This window comes from Anomaloglossus baeobatrachus, chromosome 5 (assembly GCF_048569485.1).
Source record: "Anomaloglossus baeobatrachus isolate aAnoBae1 chromosome 5, aAnoBae1.hap1, whole genome shotgun sequence".
Taxonomy (NCBI): Eukaryota; Metazoa; Chordata; class Amphibia; order Anura; family Aromobatidae; genus Anomaloglossus; species Anomaloglossus baeobatrachus.
Genome location: NC_134357.1, coordinates 510439559 through 510464284, shown reverse-complemented (window position 1 = coordinate 510464284; position 24726 = coordinate 510439559). Strand labels below are relative to the sequence as shown.

Genomic DNA, 24726 nt, shown 5'->3' with positions numbered 1-24726 from the left:
TGAGGAGACCAGAGCAGCAGGGAAACGAGGAAGAAAGGTGAATATTTATTTTTTTTAAATCAATGAGTACAGTGGTGGCCATAATACTGCATAGAGAAATATGGGGTGCATTATACTATATGGAGGACTATGGGGTTCATTATACTATATGGAGGACTAGGAGGTGCATTTTTATATATGGGTGGGCTATGGAGTGCATTATACTATGGTATATATTGAGGACTATGGAGTGCATTATACTATATAGAGGACAATTGGGTGCATTAAAGACGCCACCGCTTAGGTGAAAGAATGCACAATTACACCATGTTACCCTCTAAGTGATCTATATGCACAAGAAAAAAAGATAAACAGTTAACCTAACCTGGCCTCTAAAGGACTAATATACAGGTGCATCTCAATAAATTAGATCATCAAATAGTTAATTTATTTCAGTAATTCAATACAAAAAGGGAAATGCATATATTATATAAAGTCATTATACACAGAGTGATCTATTTCAAGTGTTTCTATTAATCTTGGATTATGGCTTACAGCCACCGTAGGATGTCCCTGCCGGACCCTAAATACCCTGCACCGGGCATGGCCAAAGAGGCATTGGGCATGGCCAAAACCATCAAGAAACATGGGTGATCTTAGTTCGATTACCTTGTACCTGACAATTTGTTTTGTGAGCACTTTATCTAGGCACTCACATGTTTTCTGGTAGGATATTCAGGGTGAAGCAGGCACAGCATACAGTGAGTGGGAGCACCAAATCGTGACTAGGGTGCTGACCCCGCTGTTAGGCAGTGCACAAGAGGAAGAACCATATCATGGTCAGCATTCTCATTTTCTGTGAACTTTAGCATAGTATTCACATTTTTTATGTCATTTTAAATTGATTAATAATACTGTGTTTCTAAGGATAGGTTTTGATGCATTACAAGTTATAACCCTCCGATCATCATACAGCAGCAACATAGATTCATCCTAACAATGTCTACCACTGCTCTGTGATATAACCCTCGCTCCTACCAAATTAAGTTTAATTTCTTTGTTTCCCCTCAGAAAGCAATGACACTGGAACTGATCATCTGCTATAGCCCATCTGTGCTAAGGAATGATGACTGTACAGTATTCTACTATATTAGATGATGACCATCATTGTATTCAGCTGCAGATACCTAAATGATGCGATGATTACATAAATAGGATCCAATATCACTGGAGATTTTTCCATGATTACACCATTCTCCGTATACTTTTGACCTCATTACATGTAAAAACCTGACAAAGATAGCAATTCTTGCAATACTGGTCCTGCCTAATCTAGCACCAGTGACCGTGTGCTAAATCATTCAGATTGGGGGCGGGGCGATGTAGCCAACCAGAGAGGACGCATGGGAAGAGAGCTCCTATAATCCTGATCTTATCCTGGCCATTTACACCCGGTTACCTGATCCATTTACTTACTGACCTGCTGCTGTGACAGGAGACACCATCTGGAGGCTGGCGATTCCCACTGGAGCTATTCCCTGACTCTTGCACGGCGTCGCTGGATCTCCTGAGTGTGGAGCGGCAGCCATCTTCCTTACAGCCTGCATTTTCACAGTGAGCAGCAGAGCGTGACTGTGGAGAGCAGTGAGGAGTGACAGATTTATGGCCAGAGGTGAAGACCCCAGAGCAGTGAGCACAGGGAGTTAATCTCTTAGCTCTGTAACTGGCAGTCAGTGAGCAGCAGCCCATAAGGGGGCGGCGGCTGTGTAGGAGACTTTGACCCATAGAGTGCTGGAGGTTCTGGAGTGTGCCTTGAAACACAGGCCCTGCAGATTCTCCCTGACACATGAAAACATGTGGCACATATTGAAGTCCCCACGCTGCGCAGGCCTGCATCATCCTGATAAACACACCCTGAGTGCTGTGCTGCCCTGGGACTCCCTTCATTCTTATTATCCACCATATAAGTGGCTGTTTTCTGGCTCTCTGGACGTGGTGAGGAAGTGGAGACAGATATATTACTAAATATACATTATAAAGGCACAGATTCAGACGCACGGGGGCACAATAAGAGAGGGGTGCAGAATCAGCAAATCCCCAGTGTATCAATATGAGTCCCCCTAAACAAAGTGGAGCTATTGACAAACTTAAGGAGTTCGCAAGGGGTGGTCAGGCAGATGCCCCTAAAGCCAAGAGAAATGCCACCCCAAAAGGTCAGGCACTATTGGATGACGGGTCAGGGGATCAAGAGGATTTAACCCTGAGGCAGGTGTATGAACAGCTTCTACAAGCAATTTATACAAGCAACAGCTCCCTCAGAGAAGATTGAGGAGGTACATTCAGAGGTGGGCCTCCTGCATCAGGACATGCAATCCCTGAGGGCCTGAACAGCGGAAGTCGAGACGCGAGTGTCTGAACTGGAGGATCAAACTGTAACACTCAAAACAAAAATGACCACAATGGCTGGATCGGTAAATGCATGGCGCCAGAAAGCAGACAATCTGGAGAACCGCATGCGTCGAAACAATATACGAATCATAGGACTGCCAGAGCGCTCGAAAGGTCAGCATCCGGAACAATTCCTGGAGGAGTTGGTGAAATCTAATCTCGGAGATGAGTTCTCCTCGACATTTGCAGTGGAGAGGGCGCACAGAGTTCCAATGAGGCCTCCTATTCCAGGCGCGCCACCACGTCCCTTTTTAGAAAGGATGCTCAACTGCAGAGATAGAGACACAGCACTCCATCTGGCCCAACAGAAGAGCCCACTCAAGTTCAATAATGCTGCGCTCTCGATCTTTCCAGACTTTTCGGTGGACCTCCAGAAACAGAGGGCCCACTTCATGGAGGTGAAGAAGAAATTAAGGGAGCGGAACATCATTTACTCTATGCTGTACCCAGTCCGGCTCCGCATAATGCATGAAGGGTCGTCTCTGTTTTTTACTACACCTGCTGAGGCTGAGGACTGGCTACAGGTACACCCGAAACCTAAGGGGCAGAAGCAATGAGATTACTTTCCTAGGTGACATTTTCTGTGCCCCCTGGCGACCCTCTTCTTCCATCGTTGCTTGAAGCCCCCTTTGGAGACAGATGGGACTTCCCCGTGCCTCGAATGATGGAGGAATTGGCCAGGAATTGGTTCTTGTGAAATGGAAGCCCTATCTTGTGCACCCTTATACCACCTATACCAGGACACTGTATTCAGTGGTGGTATCCCTATTGATGTTTGAAATGTTTTACAGGACTTATCGTAAAGGTCCTGAAGTTCGACATTGGTTCTTTACAGCTGCAATTGCATTAACTTTATTTCTTTGCAGGGACAGGCTTATTACTGTTGGATGGTTAACCACACTTAATTGCAGGGCAGAAAGTGTCTTATACCTGGGATCCTGGTTCTATAAAAAGATCTATGTGATATGGGGTCAGAGCTGATATTTATGACCTGGAATGTCAGAGGCCTTAAATCGCCCAAAAAACGCATTAACCCCTTCACGACCGCGGGCCGTAAAATTACGTCCTATTTTAACGTGACTTAACGACCAGGGACGTAATTTTACGGCCTAAACTTCATTTGATTGCCGTGGCCATAGCAACGGCTTTCAAATGATGTCCCCTGCTGTTTCTTACAGCAGGGGACCTTTGCTTGACCCCAGGGGGGGTGGCATCGCCACCCCCCATAGGCGATCGATGTGATTGGCTGTTCAAATCGGAACCGCCAATCACATTGATCACGCTGTTTTCGGCAAAAAAAATGCCAAAAATAGCGTGATCTTGTAAAATCCAGCTAGGACCGGAGCTGCAGCAGCTCCGATCATTGGCTGGAAGCAAGCAGACACCGTGGCCCCCCCCTGCAGCACTGATTGGAGCGATCGTGCAATGACGCGCAATCGCTCCAATCAGTGTGCAGTGGGGCGGTCTGATCTGCCGGTGGCCGCCCTCCCCAGGCCTGTGCTGGTCTGGGGACCCTCCTCCAACATGTCTGCAGCGTGCAGCACTGGCTGGTACTAGTGGTACCACGCCACTGCTGCTGCTGCCGCTGCTGTCACGTCACGTCGCAGGAGCAGGAGCGGTGAGTATTGTGCTCACCTTGCAGCCCCTGCGCGTGCCCCCCTGCGATCTGCCCCCCCCCCCGACATCCCGATCTGCCCCCCCGACATCCCGATCTGCCCCCCCGACATCCCGATCTGCCCCCCCGACATCTCTATTCTGCAGCTCCTCCGGTATCCCTCCTCCCCTGCTCTCTTGCAGCCCCTGCGCGCTCTTGTGATTTGCTCCTGCGCGCTCCCGTAATGGCCCCTGCCCGTGCCCCCCTGCGATCTGCCCCCCGCCATCCCGATCTGCCCCCCCACATCCCGATCTGTCCTCCGACATCCCGATCTGCCCCCCCAGACATCCCGGTCTGTCCCCAGCATTCCCGATCTGCCCCCAGCATTCCCGATCTGCCCCCAGCATTCCCGATCTGCCCCCAGCATTCCCGTTCTGCCCCCAGCATTCCCGATCTGCCCCCAGCATTCCCGATCTGCCCCCAGCATTCCCGATCTGCCCCCAGCATTCCCGATCTGCCCCCAGACATCCCGATCTGCCCCCAGACATCCCAGTCTGCCGGCCTCCCCCGTGATCTCTATTCTGCAGCTCCTCCGGTATCTCCCTCCTCTCCTCTCCCCCTCCCCCTCTGCTGTCCCCCTCTGCTGTCCCTCTCCCCCTCTGCTGTCCCTCTCCCCCTCTGCTCCCCCCCTCCCCCTCTGCTGTCCCCCCGACGTCCTCTTACCTGTCTTCACCGGCCGATCACATCTGCCTCCATCGCTGGGTCCTTCTTCCTGGGTCTTCTGCTGAGCTGTCCAACTTCCTGCCTGCTGGCTGCTGCAAAGCTGTTCCTCCTGCAAATCCTCTGGGTACTGTGAGTATAACTTTTTTTTTTTTTTCTTTTTTTCCTCTATCCCCTGTCAATTCTTACACCTCATGCGTCCGTGCGTCCCGCCGAGCGCTGATCAGGGATGCAGATAACGTATCTGCATCCGTGGTCAGTTTTCGGCGGGACTTTTTTTCCCGTATTCCCGACGCTTTTTGTATTGCATCTGTCCGTGCGTCCCGCCGAGCGCTGATCAGGGATGCACATAACGGATCGGCATCCCTGCTCAATTTTTGGCGTGACAAAAAGCATCGGGGATACGGAAAAAAAAGTCACGCCAAAAATTGAGCAGCGATGCCGATCCGTTATGTGCATCCCTGATCAGCGCTCGGCGGGACGCACGGACTGATGCAATACAAAAAGCGTCGGGGATACGGAAAAAAAAGTATCGCATCTGTCCGTGCGTCCCGCTGAGCGCGGATCAACATCCCTGCTCAATTTTTGGCGTGACTTTTTTTTTTTTCGTATCCCCAGCGCTTTTTGTATCTCATCCGACCGTGCGTCCTGCAGCGGCCGATCAGTGCACTGCGTCTGTGCGTTTGAAAAGTCAAATGGCGTTCCTTGTCTTCTGAGCCCCGCCATGCGCCCAAACAATTGATTTCCACCACATGTGAGGTATCTGCGTACTCGGGAAAAATTGCACCATACGTTTTATGGTGCATTTTTTCCTGATACCGTTGCAAAAAGAGAAAAAAAAAACTACCTTGTTGCTGCAAAAATTTAAAATTTTTTTTTAAAAAAAAAAATAAATAATTTTCACGGTTCAACGTTATCAACTTTCAGTGGAGCCCCTGGGGGTACAAGGGGCTCACTAAACATCTAGATAAATTCCTTGAGGGGTCTAGTTCCAAAATGGGGTAATTTGTGGGGGAGCTCCACTGTTTAGGCACCATGGGGGGGGTCTAAAAACGTGACATGGCGTCCGCTAATGATTCCAATCAATTTTGCTGTCAAATGGTGCCCTTCTCTTCTGAGCCCCGCCATGCGCCCAACAATTACTTTCCACCACATGTGAGGTATCTGCGTACTCAGGAGAAAATGGACAATACATTTTATGTTGCATTTTTTCCCGATACCCTTGTGAAAAAAAAGCTACCTAGTTGAAGCAACAGTTTTGTGGTAAAAAAGAAGGGAATTTTGTTACTTACCGTAAATTCCTTTTCTTCTAGCTCTTATTGGGAGACCCAGACGATTGGGGTATAGCTACTGCCCTCTGGAGGCCACACAAAGCACTACATTAAAAGTGCAAGGCCCCTCCCCCTCTGGCTATACCCCCCCCGTGGTATCACGGGTTCTCCAGTTTTAGTGCCAAAGCAAGAAGGAGGAAGCCAATAACTGGTTTAAACAAATTAACTCCGAATAACATCGGAGAACTGAAAAACCGTTCAACATGAACAACATGTGTACCCGCAAACAACAAAAAAACATCCCGAAGGACAACAGGGCGGGTGCTGGGTCTCCCAATAAGAGCTAGAAGAAAAGGAATTTACGGTAAGTAACAAAATTCCCTTCTTCTTCAGCGCTCTATTGGGAGACCCAGACGATTGGGACGTCCAAAAGCTGTCCCTGGGTGGGTAAAGAAATACCTCATGTTAGAGCTGCAAAACAGCCCTCCCCTACGGGGGTGTCACTGCCGCCTGCAGGACTCTTCTACCTAAGCTGGCATCCGCCGAAGCATAGGTATGCACCTGATAATGCTTGGTGAAAGTGTGCAGACTGGACCAGGTAGCTGCCTGGCACACCTGTTGAGCCGAAGCCTGGTGACGTAATGCCCAGGACGCACCCACGGCTCTGGTTGAGTGGGCTTTTAGCCCTGAAGGAACCGGAAGCCCCGCAGAACGGTAGGCCTCTAGAATTGGTTCTTTGATCCATCGAGCCAGGGTGGCTTTAGAAGCCTGCAACCCCTTGCGCGGACCAGCGACAAGGACAAAAAGTGCATCGGCACGGCGCATGGGCGCCGTGCGGGAAATGTAGATTCTGAGTGCTCTCACCAGATCTAGCAAACGTAAATCCTTTTCATACCGGTGAACCGGATGAGGACAAAAAGAAGGCAAGGATATATCCTGATTAAGATGAAAAGAGGATACGACCTTAGGGAGAAACTCCGGAATAGGGCGCAGCACTACCTTGTCCTGGTGGAACACCAGGAAGGGAGCCTTGGATGACAGAGCTGCCAGCTCAGACACTCGCCGAAGCGATGTGATCGCAACAAGAAACGCCACTTTCTGTGACAGCCGAGAAAAGGAAACTTCCTTCAGAGGCTCGAAGGGCGGCTTCTGGAGAGCAACTAGTACCCTGTTCAGATCCCATGGATCTAACGGCCGCTTGTACGGGGGCACAATATGACAGACCCCCTGCAGGAACGTGCGCACCTTAGAAAGACGTGCTAGACGCTTCTGAAAAAACACGGATAGTGCCGAAACTTGCCCTTTAAGGGAGCTGAGCGACAAGCCCTTTTCTAACCCCGATTGCAGGAAGGAAAGAAACTTGGGCAATGCAAATGGCCAGGGAGACACTCCCTGAGCAGAGCACCAGGATAAGAAAATCTTCCACGTTCTGTGGTAGATCTTAGCCGAATTCGACTTTCTAGCTTGTCTCATTGTGGCAACGACTCCTTGAGATAATCCTGCAGATGCTAGGATCCAGGACTCAATGGCCACACAGTCAGGTTCAGGGCCGCAGAATTCTGATGGAAAAACGGCCCTTGGGACAGTAAGTCTGGTCGGTCTGGCAGTGACCACGGTCGACCGATCGTGAGATGCCACAGATCCGGATACCACGACCTCCTCGGCCAGTCTGGAGCGACGAGTATGATGCGGCTGCACTCGGATCTGATCTTGCGTAGCACTCTGGGCAAGAGCGCCAGAGGCGGAAACACGTATGGGAGCTGAAACTGCGACCAATCTTGAACCAAGGCGTCTGCCGCCAGAGCTCTTTGATCGCGCGACCTCGCCATGAATGCCGGGACCTTGTTGTTGTGCCGGGATGCCATTAGGTCGACGTCCGGCACTCCCCAGCGGCGACAGATTTCCTGAAACACGTCCGGGTGAAGGGACCATTCCCCTGCGTCCATGCCCTGGCGACTGAGGAAGTCTGCTTCCCAGTTTTCTACGCCTGGGATGTGAACCGCGGATATGGTGGATGCTCTGTCCTCCACCCACATTAGAATGCGCCGGACTTCTTGGAAGGCTTGCCGACTGCGCGTCCCTCCTTGGTGGTTGATGTATGCCACCGCTGTGGAGTTGTCCGATTGGATTCGGATCTGCTTTCCTTCCAGCCACTGTTGGAAGGCCAGTAGAGCAAGATACACTGCTCTGATCTCCAGAACATTGATCTGAAGGGTGGACTCCTGCGGAGTCCACGTCCCCTGAGCCCTGTGGTGGAGAAATACTGCTCCCCACCCTGACAGACTCGCATCTGTCGTGACTACTGCCCAGGATGGGGGCAGGAAGGATCTTCCCTGAGACAATGAGGTGGGAAGGAGCCACCATTGTAGGGAGTCCTTGGCCGTCTGGGAAAGCGAGACTTTCCTGTCCAGGGACGTTGACTTCCCGTCCCATTGGCGGAGAATGTCCCATTGAAGTGGGCGCAGATGAAACTGCGCAAAGGGAACTGCTTCCATGGCTGCCACCATCTTCCCTAGGAAATGCATGAGGCGCCGCAAGGGATGCAACTGGCCCTGCAGAAGAGATTGCACCCCTGTCTGTAGTGACCGCTGCTTGTTCAGCGGAAGCTTCACTATCGCTGCTAGAGTATGAAACTCCATGCCAAGATACGTTAGTGATTGAGTCGGTGATAGGATCGACTTTGGAAAGTTGATGATCCATCCGAAAGACTGTAGGGTCTCCAGCGTAGCATTCAGGCTGCGCTGACATGCCTCTTGAGAAGGAGCTTTGACCAATAAATCGTCTAGGTAAGGGATCACAGAGTGTCCCTGAGAGTGCAAGACTGCTACCACCGCCGCCATGACCTTGGTGAAGACCCGTGGGGCTGTCGCCAGACCAAATGGCAGAGCTACGAACTGAAAATGGTCGTCTCCTATCACAAAACGTAGAAAACGTTGATGTTCTGTAGCAATTGGCACGTGGAGATAAGCATCTTTGATGTCTATTGAGGCAAGGAAGTCTCCTCTGGACATTGAGGCAATGACAGAACGCAGGGTTTCCATCCGGAACTTCCTGGCGTGCACATGTTTGTTGAGCCGTTTTAGGTCCAGAACAGGACGGAACGAGCCGTCCTTTTTTGGAACCACAAAGAGATTGGAGTAAAACCCTTGCCCTTGTTCCTGAGGAGGGACTGGGATCACCACTCCTTCCGCTCTTAGGGAGTCCACCGCCTGCAGCAGAGCATCTGCTCGGTCTGGATGTGGGGAGGTTCTGAAGAACCGAGCTGGAGGACGAGAATTGAACTCGATTCTGTACCCGCGAGACAAAATGTCCGTCACCCACCGGTCTTTGACCTGTGACATCCAAATGCCGGAAAAGCGGGAGAGCCTGCCCCCGACCGGCGATGCGGAGGGAGGGGGCTGGAAGTCATGAGGTAGCCGCTTTGGAAGTGGTACCTCCATTTGCTTTCTTGGGGCGCGTGTGAGCCCGCCACGAATCTGAGTTTCTTTGCGTCCTCTGAGTCCCTTTGGACGAGGTAAACGGTGTCTTGCCCGAACCTCGAAAGGACTGAAACCTCTGCTGCCACTTTTTCTGCTGAGGTTTGGTTGTTCTGGGTTGTGGTAAAGAGGAGTCTTTACCCTTGGACTGCTTAATGATATCAGCCAATGGCTCGCCAAACAGTCTATCTCTAGATAAAGGCAAACTGGTTAAACATTTTTCGGAACCAGCATCTGCTTTCCAGTCCTTTAACCACAAGGCTCTGCGCAAAACTACCGAATTGGCGGACGCCATTGAGGTGCGACTGGTAGATTCTAGGACCGCATTGATAGCGTAAGACGCAAACGCCGACATCTGCGTGGTAAGGTGCGCCACTTGCGGCACTGCTGGATGTATGATAGCATCCACTTTTGCTAAGCCAGCTGAAATAGCCTGGAGTGCCCATACGGCTGCGAATGCCGGAGCAAACGACGCGCCGATAGCTTCATAGACAGATTTTAACCAAAGGTCCATCTGTCTGTCATTGGCATCTTTAAGTGAAGCGCCATCCTCCACTGCAACTATGGACCTAGCTGCGAGTTTGGAAATCGGGGGGTCTACCTTTGGACACTGTGTCCAGCGCTTGACCACCTCAGGGGGGAAAGGGAAACGCGTATCTTTAGATCGTTTAGAGAAACGCCTTTCTGGGTGAGCGTCGTGCTTCTGGATTGATTCTCTGAAGTCAGCGTGATCCAACAAAGCACTCAATTTACGCTTGGGATAAAGGAAACGAAACTTCTCCTGCTCCGCAGCCGCCTCTTCTGCTGAAGGGGCTGGGGGAGAAATATCCAACAGCCTATTGATGGCTGAGATAAGGTCGTTTACCATGGCATCCCCATCAGGGGTATCCAGGTTGAGAGGGGTTCCAGGAATGGATTCCTGATCACTCTCATCAGACACATCACAGGGAGACTGATTGCGCTGAGACCCTGAGCAGTGTGATGACGTCGAGGGTCTTTCCCAGCGAGCTCGCTTAGGGTGGCTGGGGCTATCATCTGAGTCATAATCCTCGGCCTGTGAAGCCGGGGACCCCCCTGTGGGCTGGATTAATTCCAAGTGAGGGGGACCTGAGGACAGAGGCCTCGCCGTGCCCAAAGACTGAGCCCCATGCATAGATTGCAAGGTTTCAAGGATTTTTGCCATCGACACAGACATATTATCAGCAAAAACTGCAAAGTCTGTCCCTGTCACCGGGGCAGAACTTACAAGCGTCTCAGCCTGGGTCACTACCTCTCCTGACTCCGGCTGGCGAAGCAGCACCGGGTCGGAGCATTGCACACAATGGGGGTCATCGGAGCCTGCTGGTAGATTAGCCCCACATGCAGCACACGCAGTATACACAGCCCTAGCCTTGGCAGCCTTGCGTTTTGAGGATGGCATGTTGTTGCTTCCACAGAGTGATCTGGGAGATGCAGCCAGAAGCGACCTCACAGTGCAAGAAATACAATATCTCTATATCCTACACAGTACACCGATACACCGTGAGGCACTAGAGGGACCAGCACAGAAAAATCGCTTACCGCCCGCTTAAAAAGCGGGTGTGTGGTCGCCAGATAGCCCCTAGTCCAGGTCTCCCAGAGCCTTGCGTCCTTCCTCCAGCCAGACTGCATGTAATGGCTGCCGGCGTCCTGAGAGAGAAGGGGGGCGGGCCCTGGGCGTTCCTGGCTAAGAGCGGGAAGCCTGCTTCCCTCTGTGCCTAGTGTGAGGGCTGGAGCATGTAAATCAGGCTCCAGCCCTCGTCGCTGCTAGCGAACAGCGTCTCTCCCCTACCCTGAATGACAGGGTGGGGGCGGGAACGAATCGGAGCTGCCGGCGTCCTAGGCCCAAAAAGCCGGGGACTCAATTTATAACCGCCGCCGCCGTAAAAGCGCGGACGGCGGATCCCCGGCGCACCACAAGTCACAGCAGCGCCGCCCGGTCCAGAGGGGGTCGGCGCTGCGTTCCCATACACAAAAAATCCCCCAGTAATCTGTAGGGACACTAACTCCAACGTTGCGGTCCCCGGCGCACTACAACACCCAGCCAGCCCGGAGTGTGTCTGTGCCTGCCGGGGACACAGAGTACCTGTATGATGCAGGGCCTGTCTCTGATCGTACTCCTGCTCCGTCTCCATCAGGTTCTAATGGGTCTGTGGATGGAGCCCGGCGTCAGAGCTGAGAGGCCGGCAGGATCCCACTTCCACAGAGCCCTACCAGGGGATGTGGAAGGAAAACAGCATGTCAGGCTCCAGCCCTGTACCAGCAATAGGTACCTCAACCTTACAACACCATCCAGGGGTGAGAAGGGAGCATGCTGGGGACACTATATGTGTCCTCTTTTCTTCCATCCGAAATAGTCAGCAGCTACTGCTGACTAAAATCTGTGGAGCTATGCATGGAATGTCTGACCTCCTTCGCACACAAAGCTAAAACTGGAGAACCCGTGATACCACGGGGGGGGTATAGCCAGAGGGGGAGGGGCCTTGCACTTTTATTGTAGTGCTTTGTGTGGCCTCCAGAGGGCAGTAGCTATACCCCAATCGTCTGGGTCTCCCAATAGAGCGCTGAAGAAATGTTTTTTTCTTTTCACGGCTCAACGTTATAAACTTCTGTGAAGCCCCCAGGTGTTCAAAGTGCTCATCAAACATCTAGAAAAAATATTTGAGGGCTCTAATTTCCAAAATGGGGTCACTTGTGGGGGAGCTCAATTGTTTAGGCACCTCAGGGGGTCTTCAAACCTGACATGGCGTCCGCTAATGAGTGCAGCTAATTTTGCATTCAAATGGCGCTCCTTGCCTTCCGAGCACTGCCGTGTGTCCAAACATTTGATTTCCACCACATATGAGGTATCTGCGTACTCAGGAGAAAATGGACAATACATTTTATGTTGCATTTTTTCCCGATACCCTTGTGAAAAAAAAAGCTACCTAGTTGAAGCAACAGTTTTGTGGTAAAAAAAATTTTTTTTCTTTTCACGGCTCAACGTTATAAACTTCTGTGAAGCCCCCAGGTGTTCAAAGTGCTCATCAAACATCTAGAAAAAATATTTGAGGGCTCTAGTTTCCAAAATGGGGTCACTTGTGGGGGAGCTCCATTGTTTAGGCACCTCAGGGGGTCTTCAAACCCGACATGGCGTCCGCTAATGAGTGCAGCTAATTTTGTGTTCAAAAATTCAAATGGCGCTCCTTGCCTTTCGACCTCTGCCGTGCACCCAAACAATTGATTTTTACCCCATATGGGGTATCAGCGTACTCAGGAGAAAATGCATAATAAATTGTAGGGTGCACTTTCTCTTTTCTCCCTTGTAAAAATGAAAATTTTATGGCTAAAGTAACATTTTTGTGTTAAAAAGTAAAATTTTCATTTTTTCCTTCCACATTGCTTTGGTTCCTGTGACGCACCTAAAGGGTTAATAAACTTCTTGGATGTGGTTTTGAGCAGTATGAGGGGTGCAGTTTTTAGAATGGGGTCACTTTTGGGTATTTTCTGTCACCTCGGCCTCTCAAAGGCACTTCAAATGTGATGTGGTCCCTAAAAAAAATATTTTGTAAATTTTGTTGGAAAAATTAGAAATTGCTGATGAACTTTGACCCCTTCTAACTTCCTAACGAAAAAAAAATTTCTTTCGAAAATTGCGCTGGTGTAAAGTTGACAAGTGGGAAATGTTATTTAGTAACTATTTTGTGTGACATATCTCTCAGATTTATGGCCATAAATTTTCAAAGTTTGAAAATTGCGAAATTTTCCAAATTTTCGTACAATTTCCTAAATTTTCACAAATAAACGCAAAAAATATCGGCCTAAATTTACCACTGACATGAAGTACAATATGTCACGAAAAAACAATCTCAGAATCGCCAGGATCCGTTGAAGCGTTCCAGAGTTATAACCTGTCAAAGTGACACTGGTCAGAATTGCAAAAAATGGCCCGGTCATTAGGGTGTTTTAGTGGCCGGGGGTGAAGGGGTTAAGGTATTCTCCCAAATTAAGCAAGTCAATGCCCAACTGGTGGTACTGGTAGAGGCTCACCTCATACGGGACACAGCCAGACTAGTAAACAAATCGTGGGTACAATGGTCGGCACATGCGTTCCAGCTACTCCAGGGGTGTCTCTCTATTGGTCCATAGACATATGCGTTGGGAAGTGAAGATGTTGAGGCGTGACCCGGAGGGGCGATTTGTGTTTATATATGCGTCTATAAACTCTAGAGATTATGTGCTATTATGTATTTACAACGCCCAGCCAGCTCGCATCTCCATTCTTAAACAAGCAATGAGCTTTGCCCTCAATTATCCAGATGCGTATGTGTTATGTATGGGGGATTTTAATCTTGTGATGAATGAGGAGCAGGACAGGTTTCGGATGGATGGAGGGGGACAACATTCGGCCACAATAAGGAATAACGTTTGGAACACCATTCTAAGTCTGAACTAGCTAAATTTCTCTTTATTCATATGTTCATGGCAGTAATGCAAATTCCATTTTTCACATTTTCACTCTTACATATAGCTATTGGATTTTTCAAGTCAGTATTCACACAGAAGTTTCTGCTATTTCATGTATTCCCCTTACATAGTCACTGGTGTGCATACCTTATCTCCCCATAATAACATTCGGCCACACACTTGACTGATTTGCAGCAATGCGCGGAGGGAGCTGGGTGGATTGACCTTTGGTGGCTCCGGCATCCTAATACCCGAGAATATACATGTCATTCTTCTACTAGACGCACGCTGTCCCGACTGGATTATATTTTTGGGTCGAGCAATATCGCAACCTGGGTGGATGACGTGGTACACGGGGTCAGGGGCATATCAGATCACAGCCCAGTGATTCTTACTATGAAGACTAACCAAGGTGTTGGTAAACCCTTTTGGAGGTTAAACCCCTTTTGGCTGAAACTAATAGATCAAAGTGATAGAACTCTGACCCAAATAGAGGATTTACAGGAAGCCCACCCTAAACCCTGGAATATTAACTTGGTGTGGGACACTCTGAAAGCCTACCTTAGAGGGTGTTTGTCTTCAACCATAACATATCTTAAAAGAGTGACTAAAACTGAGGATGATATAGTAGAGGGGAGACTTAGGGACTCAGAGGCAATATATATATCGGCCCCAACCGATGGGAATAAGGCGGCCTGGATGCAATCATATAGGTTATATATGCAGCACTATGAGACCAAGTCCAAACGCAAATTGTTCTTTACCCGACAATCATATTTTGAGCTTGGAAATCAATCCAGTAAATTATTGGCATACAGTTAGGTCCAGAAATATTTGGACAGTGACACAATTTTCGCGAGTTGGGCTCTGCATGCCACCACATTGGATTTGAAATGAAATCTCGACAACAGAATTCAAGTGCAGATTGTAACGTTTAATTTGAAGGTTTGAACAAAAATATCTGATAAAAATTGTAGGAATTATACACATTTCTTTACAAACACTCCACATTTTAGGAGATCAAAAGTAATTGGACAAATAAACCAAACCCAAACAAAATATTTTTATTTTCAATATTTTGTTGCGAACCCTTTGGAGGCAATCACTGCCTTAAGTCTGGAACCCATGGACATCACCAAACGCTGGGTTTCCTCCTTCTTAATGCTTTGCCAGGCCTTTACAGCCGCAGCCTTCAGGTCTTGCTTGTTTGTGGGTCTTTCCGTCTTAAGTCTGGATTTGAGCAAGTGAAATGCATGCTCAATTGGGTTAAGATCTGGTGATTGACTTGGCCATTGCAGAAGGTTCCACTTTTTTGCACTCATGAACTCCTGGGTAGCTTTGGCTGTATGCTTGGGGTCATTGTCCATCTGTACTATGAAGCGCCGTCCGATCAACTTTGCGGCATTTGGCTGAATCTGGGCTGAAAGTATATCCCGGTACACATCAGAATTCATCCGGCTACTCTTGTCTGCTGTTATGTCATCAATAAACACAAGTGACCCAGTGCCATTGAATGCCATGCATGCCCATGCCATCACGTTGCCTCCACCATGTTTTACAGAGGATGTGGTGTACCTTGGATCATGTGCCGTTCCCTTTCTTCTCCAAACTTTTTTCTTCCCATCATTCTGGTACAGGTTGATCTTTGTCTCATCTGTCCATAGAATACTTTTCCAGAACTGAGCTGGCTTCATGAGGTGTTTTTCAGCAAATTTAACTCTGGCCTGTCTATTTTTGGAATTGATGAATGGTTTGCATCTAGATGTGAACCCTTTGTATTTACTTTCATGGAGTCTTCTCTTTACTGTTAACTTAGAGACAGATACACCTACTTCACTGAGAGTGTTCTGGACTTCAGTTGATGTTGTGAACGGGTTCTTCTTCACCAAAGAAAGTATGCGGCGATCATCCACCACTGTTGTCATCCGTGGACGCCCAGGCCTTTTTGAGTTCCCAAGCTCACCAGTCAATTCCTTTTTTCTCAGAATGTACCCAACTGTTGATTTTGCTACTCCAAGCATGTCTGCTATCTCTCTGATGGATTTTTTCTTTTTTTTCAGCCTCAGGATGTTCTGCTTCACCTCAATTGAGAGTTCCTTAGACCGCATGTTGTCTGGTCACAGCAACAGCTTCCAAATGCAAAACCACACACCTGTAATCAACCCCAGACCTTTTAACTACTTCATTGATTACAGGTTAACGAGGGAGACGCCTTCAGAGTTAATTGCAGCCCTCAGAGTCTCTTGTCCAATTACTTTTGGTCCCTTTAAAAAGAGGAGGCTATGCATTACAGAGCTATGATTCCTAAACCCTTTCTCCGATTTGGATGTGAAAACTCTCATATTGCAGCTGGGAGTGTGCACTTTCAGCCCATATTATATATATAATTGTATTTCTGAACATGTTTTTGTAAACAGCTAAAATAACAAAACTTGTGTCACTGTCCAAATATTTCTGGACCTAACTGTATATGGTTAGGCAACACACTTCAAATACAATATTGGGTATACGGAGGATGGATGGCTCAATAGCTACATCCCCTGAAGATATTTTAGAGTGCTTTTGTGAATACTATAAAACCCTATACACTTCTAGAAATCCTCATGGAGTTCAAAGTTGCGTGACATATTTGTCGGATTTGGAGTTTCCCACTTTGAGTGGATCACAACGGGAGTCTCTGGAGGCGGACATCACACTGGATGAAGTGATTACTGCCATCTCGGATATGGCTAGGGGGAAATCTCCGGGTCCAGATGGCCTTGCCATAGAATTCTATAGTAAATATTGTGACGTATTGGCCCCCCGATTCTTTTAGAGGTTTTCTCACATTTTTCAGCCGGCGACTCTCTACCTGCCTCCTTGTACGAAGCACATATAGTCGTGCTGAGGAAGGAGGGTAAAGACCCACTAAACTGCGGTTCATACCGTCCTATATCCCTAGTTAACATGGATTACAAAATCTTTACCAAAATACTGGCGGCCAGGCTTAATTCAGTCATATTGAGTATAGTTCACCCAGATCAAACTGGATTTATGCCTGGGAAAAACACCTCTATAAATATAAAACGGGTCCAGTCCATAGTGCAATATAGCACACTGGTCCAGGAGAACAAGTGGGCCTTGGCCTCGCTGGACGCGGCCAAGGCATTTGACTCGGTAGAATGGCCATTTTTATTTGCCTGCCTCCAGAGATTCGCCTTTGGGCCTAAATTCAGTAATTGGATTCATATGTTGTGCGCCAAACTGCTCTTGGACAGTTGGGAGAAGTTGCTCTTGGAGGACATTCTGGTACCATTCTTTATTCATGGCTGTGTTTTTAGGCAAGATTGTGAGTGAGCCGATTCCCTTGGCTGAGAAGCAACCCCACACATGAATCGTTTCAGGATGCTTAACACTTGGCATGAGACAAGACTGGTGGTAGCGTTCACCTCTTCTCCTAATAAAGCTGTTTTCCAGATGTCTCAAACAATCGAAAAGGGGATTCATCTGAGAAAATGACTTTACCCCAGTCCTCAGCAGTCCACTCCCTGTACCTTTTGCAGAATATCAGTCGGGCCCTGATGATTTTTCTGGAGAGAAGTGGCTTCTTTGTTGCCCTCCTTGAAACCAGGCCTTGCTCAAAGAGTCGCCACCTAACAGTGCGTGGAGAAGCACTCACACCAGCCTGCTGCCATTGCTGAGCTAGCTCGGCACTGCTGGTAGTCCGATCTCGCAGCTGAAACAGTTTTAAGATACGGTCCTGGTGTTTGCTGGTCCTTCTTGGGCGCCCTGGAGCCTTTTTGGCAACAATGGAAGCTCTCTCCTTGAAGTTCTTGATGATGCGATAGATTGTTGACTGAGGTGCAATCTTTGTAGCTGCGATACTCTTCCCTGTTAGGCCATTTTTGTGCAGAGCAATGATGGCTGCACGTGTTACTTTAGAGATAACCATGGTTAACTGAAGAGAAACAATGATACCAAGCACCAGCCTCCTTTTAAAGTGTCCAGTGGTGTCATTCTTACTTAATCATGACTGATTTTTCCATTAACACAGGTGTGGGTGTTGATGAGGACAGGGCTGGCAATCACTAAAACAATGTTAGCTGCTCCTTTTAAGGCAGGAATGCAATGATGTTGAAATGTGTTTTGGGGGTTGAAGTTCATTTTCTTAGCCAATACTGACTTTGAAAGTAATTTCTGTTAAGCTGATCACTCTATGACATTCTGGAGTATATGCAAATTGCCATTAGAAAAACTTTAGCAGTAGACTTTGTAAAAATTAATATTTTTAGCATTCTCAAAACTTTTGGCCATGACTGTACTACCTCGCGAGACAGCTTAGGGCACTAGAGACTTGGATGCCTGGATGTCAGCTGCCAAACTCTGAGAGTCACTTGGCACACGCGGCTGGGACTGATTGTTTAGTGGGTTTTCTGGAATCAGATGGACTGAGAACACCATGGCAATTACCCCTCCTCAGGTTGAATAACCCTTTAAAATTCAATTTTATTATTACTTATTAAAATCCACAACCCTTGTGCAAATATAAAGAAGGGAAAATAAAGGGAGGAAGGTAAGATACTCACCCTGTCCAATAACCCTCCCTCCTGTCCACTACCTACCGCGGGGGTCGGCACCCTGATATCTGCGAAAATGGCACCCCCACTCAGCGGTGGCTGACCCTATGATATCCCTGGATAGACCCTCAATATAGTGGTGAATAACACAGCACAACAATGTTTTTGCTACTGAGGGTAAAACATGTGTTCTTTACTAATTTGAACATGCTGATTCCAAATATGAACTCAGAATTTGCACAGCACGTCCAGATTTTGAGTTATACTTAGAAAAGGCCATACGCCTATTCAGGCATTGTTGAAGATATTCTTACACACATTCGTTGACCTCCCCGGACCTATCCGGGCATGTCCAGACAGTTATGGGAGCTGATATCAGCACTAACCAGTTATGGCTATATGTAGGACCTATCCAGACATGTCCAGACATGTCTGGGAGCTGATGTCAGCATTAACCAGTTATGGCTATATGTAGGACCTATCCAGACATGTCCAGACATGTCTGGGAGCTGATGTCAGCATTAACCAGTTATGGCTATATATAGGGAGTGCTGACACCAGATTTACAGACAACTGTTGGACAGTGTTCAATAAAGTTTTCTTTTAAAGCTAGTAGTGCGATTTATCTGGATTACAATGAATAGACGTAAATGTCTTAACGACCCGGACAATATTTGTTATGTTTGCGGGAAATTTATTACGTTTGATCAACGCAAGAATTTGACCAGAAGAGTAAGAGTTGCTTACAAGTATTATTTTGATTGTCAATTAGGAGATCAGGATAAAAACTGGGCACCTCATGTGTGTTGCACTGTGTGCTACTCTGGGCTAACGCAATGGTTGAATGGGAAAAGAAAAGGATTGACATTTGCAGTGCCCATGGTTTGGCGTGAACAGAAAGATCATAGTTCGGACTGTTATTTCTGTATGACTAAAATTGCCGGATATTCAAAGAGGAATAAATCACAAATTGTGTACCCTGACTGTGAGTCTGCTCGTAAGCCATTACCACACGATGCGGAGAATCCAGTGCCTGTTCCTCCTTCACCAGCCGCTGCTACTGAGACAGACAGTGATAGCTCAGATCCTAATAAAAAAGATGATGGCAGCGATGATGAATTTCATGCCCAAGAAGATCAGGAATATCAGAAGAGTAAGCCACACCTACTAAACCAATCTGATTTAGATGATCTGATACGAGATCTGTCGTTGTCTAAAGAGAAATCAGAACTGTTAGCCTCTAGACTTCAGGAATGGAATTTGTTACAAGAAGGCACATCAATATCACACGTTCGTTATCGACACAAAAAGTTAGCTTCATACTATGTCATGGAAAATGGTGTCTGCTTCTGTACTGATGTGAATGGGCTTATGCTAGAGTTGGGTTGTAGACATTTTCCAGATCAATGGAGACTGTTCATAGACTCTAGTAAAGCAAGCTTGAAAGCTGTTCTGTTGCACAATGGCAATGAAAAGCCATCTGGCCCCATTGCACATGCGGTTGGAATGAAAGAGACCTATGCTTCTATGCAGATCATTCTGAAATTGATTAAATATTCAGAACATCAATGGAACATTTGTGCTGACCTCAAAGTTGTTGCACTAGTCCTTGGTTTGCAGTTAGGTTACACTAAGCATATGTGCTTTCTGTGCCTATGGAACAGTCGAGATGACAACAACCATTATAAAATTAAACGGTGGCCCAATAGAGATGAACATAAGATTGGTAAGCACAATGTTCAACACGAATCACTTGTCGATCCACTTAAAGTTTATCTTCCACCTCTTCACATTAAACTAGGACTAATGAAAAATGTTGTAGTAGCAATGGATCGTCAAGGGAATGGATTTAAGTATCTGAAGGAAAAGTTTAGTGCATTGAAAACTGAGGCCAAACTCAAAGCAGGAATCTTTATTGGTCCTGAAATCCACAAACTAATCCATGATGAAATCTTCAAGAAAGAACTCACCCCACTTGAACTAACTGCATGGGATGCATTTATATTAGTAGTTCAAAACTTCCTTGGAAACGAAAGAGCAGAAAACTATGCTGAACTAATAGACAATATGCTTCAAGCATACGAAATGCATGGTGCCCGAATGTCATTGAAAATGCATTTCCTACATTCACATCTTGACTTCTTTCCTCCAAATATGGGTAATGTCAGTGACGAACATGGTGAGAGATTCCACCAGGACATTTCTACTATGGAAAAAAGATACCCAGGTCGCTTTAACCCCAACATGATGGGCGATTACTGCTGGTTTTTGCAACGGGCCACTAGGACCACTCACAAACGCAAAAGCAAGTGCCTGAAGCACTTTTAAAAGTACTCTGCTGAGTTCAAGGCGATTTTTTAAGCTACTATAAGTGATTTTTAAGTTTTTTGGTTTATTTACCTATACTTCTTTTTCAATAAAAATGATAATACATGTTGTGAAACTGTGGGACATAACGATTCTGTATCTTTATTAATTGCTTATTTTAATTTTCACAAAAATTGGAATAACTTAATATCCTGACGTGCTACAAAAAAACTAACTTCAGATTTGGATTCAGCGCATTCGATTTAGTATAGCGCACGTTTTTTGCCAAGTAGCAGACAAAAAGTGTTTATTTGTTGTGCTGTGTAATAGATAGAGTGAAGGGTCATAGGTAGGGTACATTCAGACTCAGTGGACAGATAAACTGGAACAACCACACATGACCACCAGGTTCAGACTAACCTCAATTGTTGCTGGTAATTCTGGGGTATAATCTAAACCAGAGATGCATCCGATACAATGGATGTATAGTTTATATGACCCCAGGGACCAAGAGTATCAACAGCAAGATGCGTACATTAGATACTCAAAGGACTAATTGGTATGCATATTAAATAAAGTGCATGAAAAGGTGCATAGTGCAATATGGTGTACAGAATTATGAACAAGCCTGGCTTCAAGTGCTCAATGGTACACATATAGAGGATAAAGTGTCAATGCATACCAAGTGCAAATACATAAATCAACCAAATATGATCATTCAGGTTAATCACAAAGAAGGGAATTTTGTTTACTTACCGTAAATTCCTTTTCTTCTAGCTCCTATTGGGAGACCCAGACAATTGGGGTGTATAGCTTCTGCCTCCGGAGGCCACACAAAGAATTACACTTTAAAAAGTGTAACCCCTCCCCTCTGCCTATACACCCTCCCGTGCATCACGGGCCCATCAGTTTTGGTGCCAAAGCAGGAAGGAGGAAACTTATAAATTGGTCTAAGGTAAACTCAATCCGAAGGATGTTCGGAGAACTGAAACCATGAACCAAAGAACAATTCAACATGAACAACATGTGTACACAAAAGAACAACAGCCCGAAGGGAACAGGGGCGGGTGCTGGGTCTCCCAATAGGAGCTAGAAGAAAAGGAATTTACGGTAAGTAAACAAAATTCCCTTCTTCTTTGTCGCTCCATTGGGAGACCCAGTCCAAAAGCAGTCCCTGGGTGGGTAAAAGAATACCTCGATAAAAAGAGCCGTAAAACGGCCCCCTCTTACAGGTGGGCAACCGCCGCCTGAAGGACTCGCCTACCTAGGTTGGCATCTGCCGAAGCATAGGCATGCACCTGATAGTGTTTCGTGAAAGTGTGCAGACTCGACCAGGTAGCCGCCTGACACACCTGCTGAGCCGTAGCCTGGTGCCGCAATGCCCAGGACGCACCTACGGCTCTGGTAGAATGGGCTTTCAGCCCTGAAGGAACCGGAAGCCCAGACGAACGGTAGGCTTCAAGAATCGGTTCCTTGATCCACCGAGCCAAGGTTGACTTGGAAGCCTGCAACCCCTTACGCTGGCCAGCGACAAGGACAAAGAGCGCATCAGATCGGCGCAGGGGCGCCGTGCGAGAAATGTAGAGCCTGAGTGCTCTCACGAGATCTAACAAGTGCAAATCCTTTTCACATTGGTGAACTGGATTAGGACAAAAAGAAGGTAAGGAGATATCCTGATTGAGATGAAAAGGGGATACCACCTTAGGGAGAAATTCCGGGACCGGACGCAGAACCACCTTATCCTGGTGAAAACCAGGAAGGGGGCTTTGCATATCAGCGCTGCTAGCTCAGACACTATCCGAAGTGATGTGACTGCCACTAGGAAGACCACCTTCTGCGAAAAGCGTGAAAGAGAGACATCCCTCATCGGCTCGAAAGGTGGTTTCTGAAGAGCCGTTAGCACCCTGTTAAGATCCCAGGGTTCTAGCGGACGCTTGTAAGGTGGGACTATGTGGCAAACCCCCTGCAGGAACGTGCGTACCTGCGGAAGCCTGGCTAGACGCTTTTGAAAAAACACGGAAAGCGCCGATACTTGTCCCTTGAGAGAGCCGAGAGACAAACCCTTGTCCATTCCGGATTGAAGGAAAGACAGAAAAGTGGGCAAGGCAAACGGCCAGGGAGTAAAACCCTGATCAGAGCACCAGGATAAGAAGATCCTCCACGTCCTGTGGTAGATCTTGGCGGACGTTGGTTTCCTGGCCTGTCTCATGGTGGCAATAACATCCTGAGATAACCCTGAGGACGCTAGGATCCAGGACTCAATGGCCACACAGTCAGGTTGAGGGCCGCAGAATTCAGATGGAAAAATGGCCCTTGAGACAGCAAGTCTGGTCGGTCTGGTAGTGCCCACGGTTGACCCACCGTGAGATGCCACAGATCCGGGTACCACGACCTCCTCGGCCAGTCTGGGGCGATGAGGATGGCGCGGCGGCAGTCGGACCTAATCTTGCGTAACACTCTGGGCAGCAGTGCCAGAGGAGGAAATACATAAGGCAGTCGAAACTGCGACCAATCCTGAACTAATGCGTCTGCCGCCAGAGCTCTGTGATCTTGAGACCGTGCCATGAATGCCGGGACTTTGTTGTTGTGCCGGGACGCCATTAGGTCGACGTCCGGCGTTCCCCAGCGGCAACAGATCTCTTGAAACACGTCCGGGTGAAGAGACCATTCCCCTGCGTCCATGCCCTGGCGACTGAGAAAGTCTGCTTCCCAGTTTTCTACGCCCGGGATGTGAACTGCGGAGATGGTGGAGGCTGTGGCTTCCACCCACAGCAGAATCCGCCGAACTTCTTGGAAGGCTTGACGACTGCGTGTGCCGCCTTGGTGGTCCGACTGAATTCGGATCTGCCTGCCCTCCAGCCACAGCTGGAACGCCTTTAGGGCTAGATACACTGCCCTTATCTCCAGAACATTGATCTGAAGGGAGGACTCTGTCGGAGTCCAGGTTCCCTGAGCCCTGTGGTGGAGGAAGACCGCTCCCCACCCTGACAGACTCGCGTCCGTCGTGACCACAGCCCAGGATGGGGGCAGGAAAGATTTTCCCTTCGACAAAGAAGTGGGAAGAAGCCACCACTGAAGAGAGGCTTTGGCTGCCCGAGAAAGGGAGACGTTCCTGTCGAGGGACGTCGACCTCCTGTCCCATTTGCGGAGAATGTCCCATTGGAGTGGACGCAGATGAAACTGCGCAAATGGAACTGCCTCCATTGCTGCCACCATCTTCCCTAGGAAGTGCATGAGGCGCCTCAAGGGGTGTGACTGGGCTCGAAGGAGAGATTGCACCCCTGTCTGTAGTGAACGCTGTTTGTCCAGCGGTAGCTTCACTATCGCTGAGAGAGTATGAAACTCCATCCCGAGGTAAGTTAGCGATTGGGTCGGTGTCAATTTTGACTTTGGGAAATTGATGATCCACCCGAACCTCTGGAGAGTCTCCAGAGCAGTGTTCAGCCTGTGTTGGCATGCCACCCGGGAGGGTGCCTTGACTAGGAGATCGTCTAAGTAAGGGATCACCGAGTGTCCCTGAGAGTGTAGGACTGCCACCACTGTTGCCATGACCTTGGTGAAGACCCGTGGGGCTGTCGCCAGGCCGAAAGGCAGTGCCACGAACTGAAGGTGTTCGTCTCCGATGGCGAAACGCAGGAAGCGCTGATGCTCTGGTGCAATCGGCACGTGGAGATAAGCATCCCTGATGTCGATTGATGCTAGGAAGTCGCCTTGGGACATCGAGGCGATGACGGAGCGGAGAGATTCCATCCGGAACCGTCTGGTTTTCACGTGTCTGTTGAGCAGTTTGAGGTCCAGAACGGGACGGAATGATCCGTCCTTTTTTGGCACCACAAACAAGTTGGAGTAAAAACCGCGACCACATTCTTGAGGGGGAACGGGGATCACCACTCCTTCTGCCTTCAGAGTGT

At 48.1% G+C, this 24726-nt stretch overlaps 2 protein-coding genes across 2 annotated transcripts in view; both read right to left on the bottom strand.

The window, feature by feature from the left end:
* The window catches only part of LOC142312859 (uncharacterized), a 56084-nt gene that overhangs the window by 17389 nt on the left and 13969 nt on the right, over positions 1-24726 (bottom strand). The gene's annotated exons all lie outside the window — the stretch shown is intronic.
* LOC142311979 (uncharacterized) overlaps positions 1-24726 on the bottom strand; it is a 90294-nt gene that overhangs the window by 55568 nt on the left and 10000 nt on the right. The gene's annotated exons all lie outside the window — the stretch shown is intronic.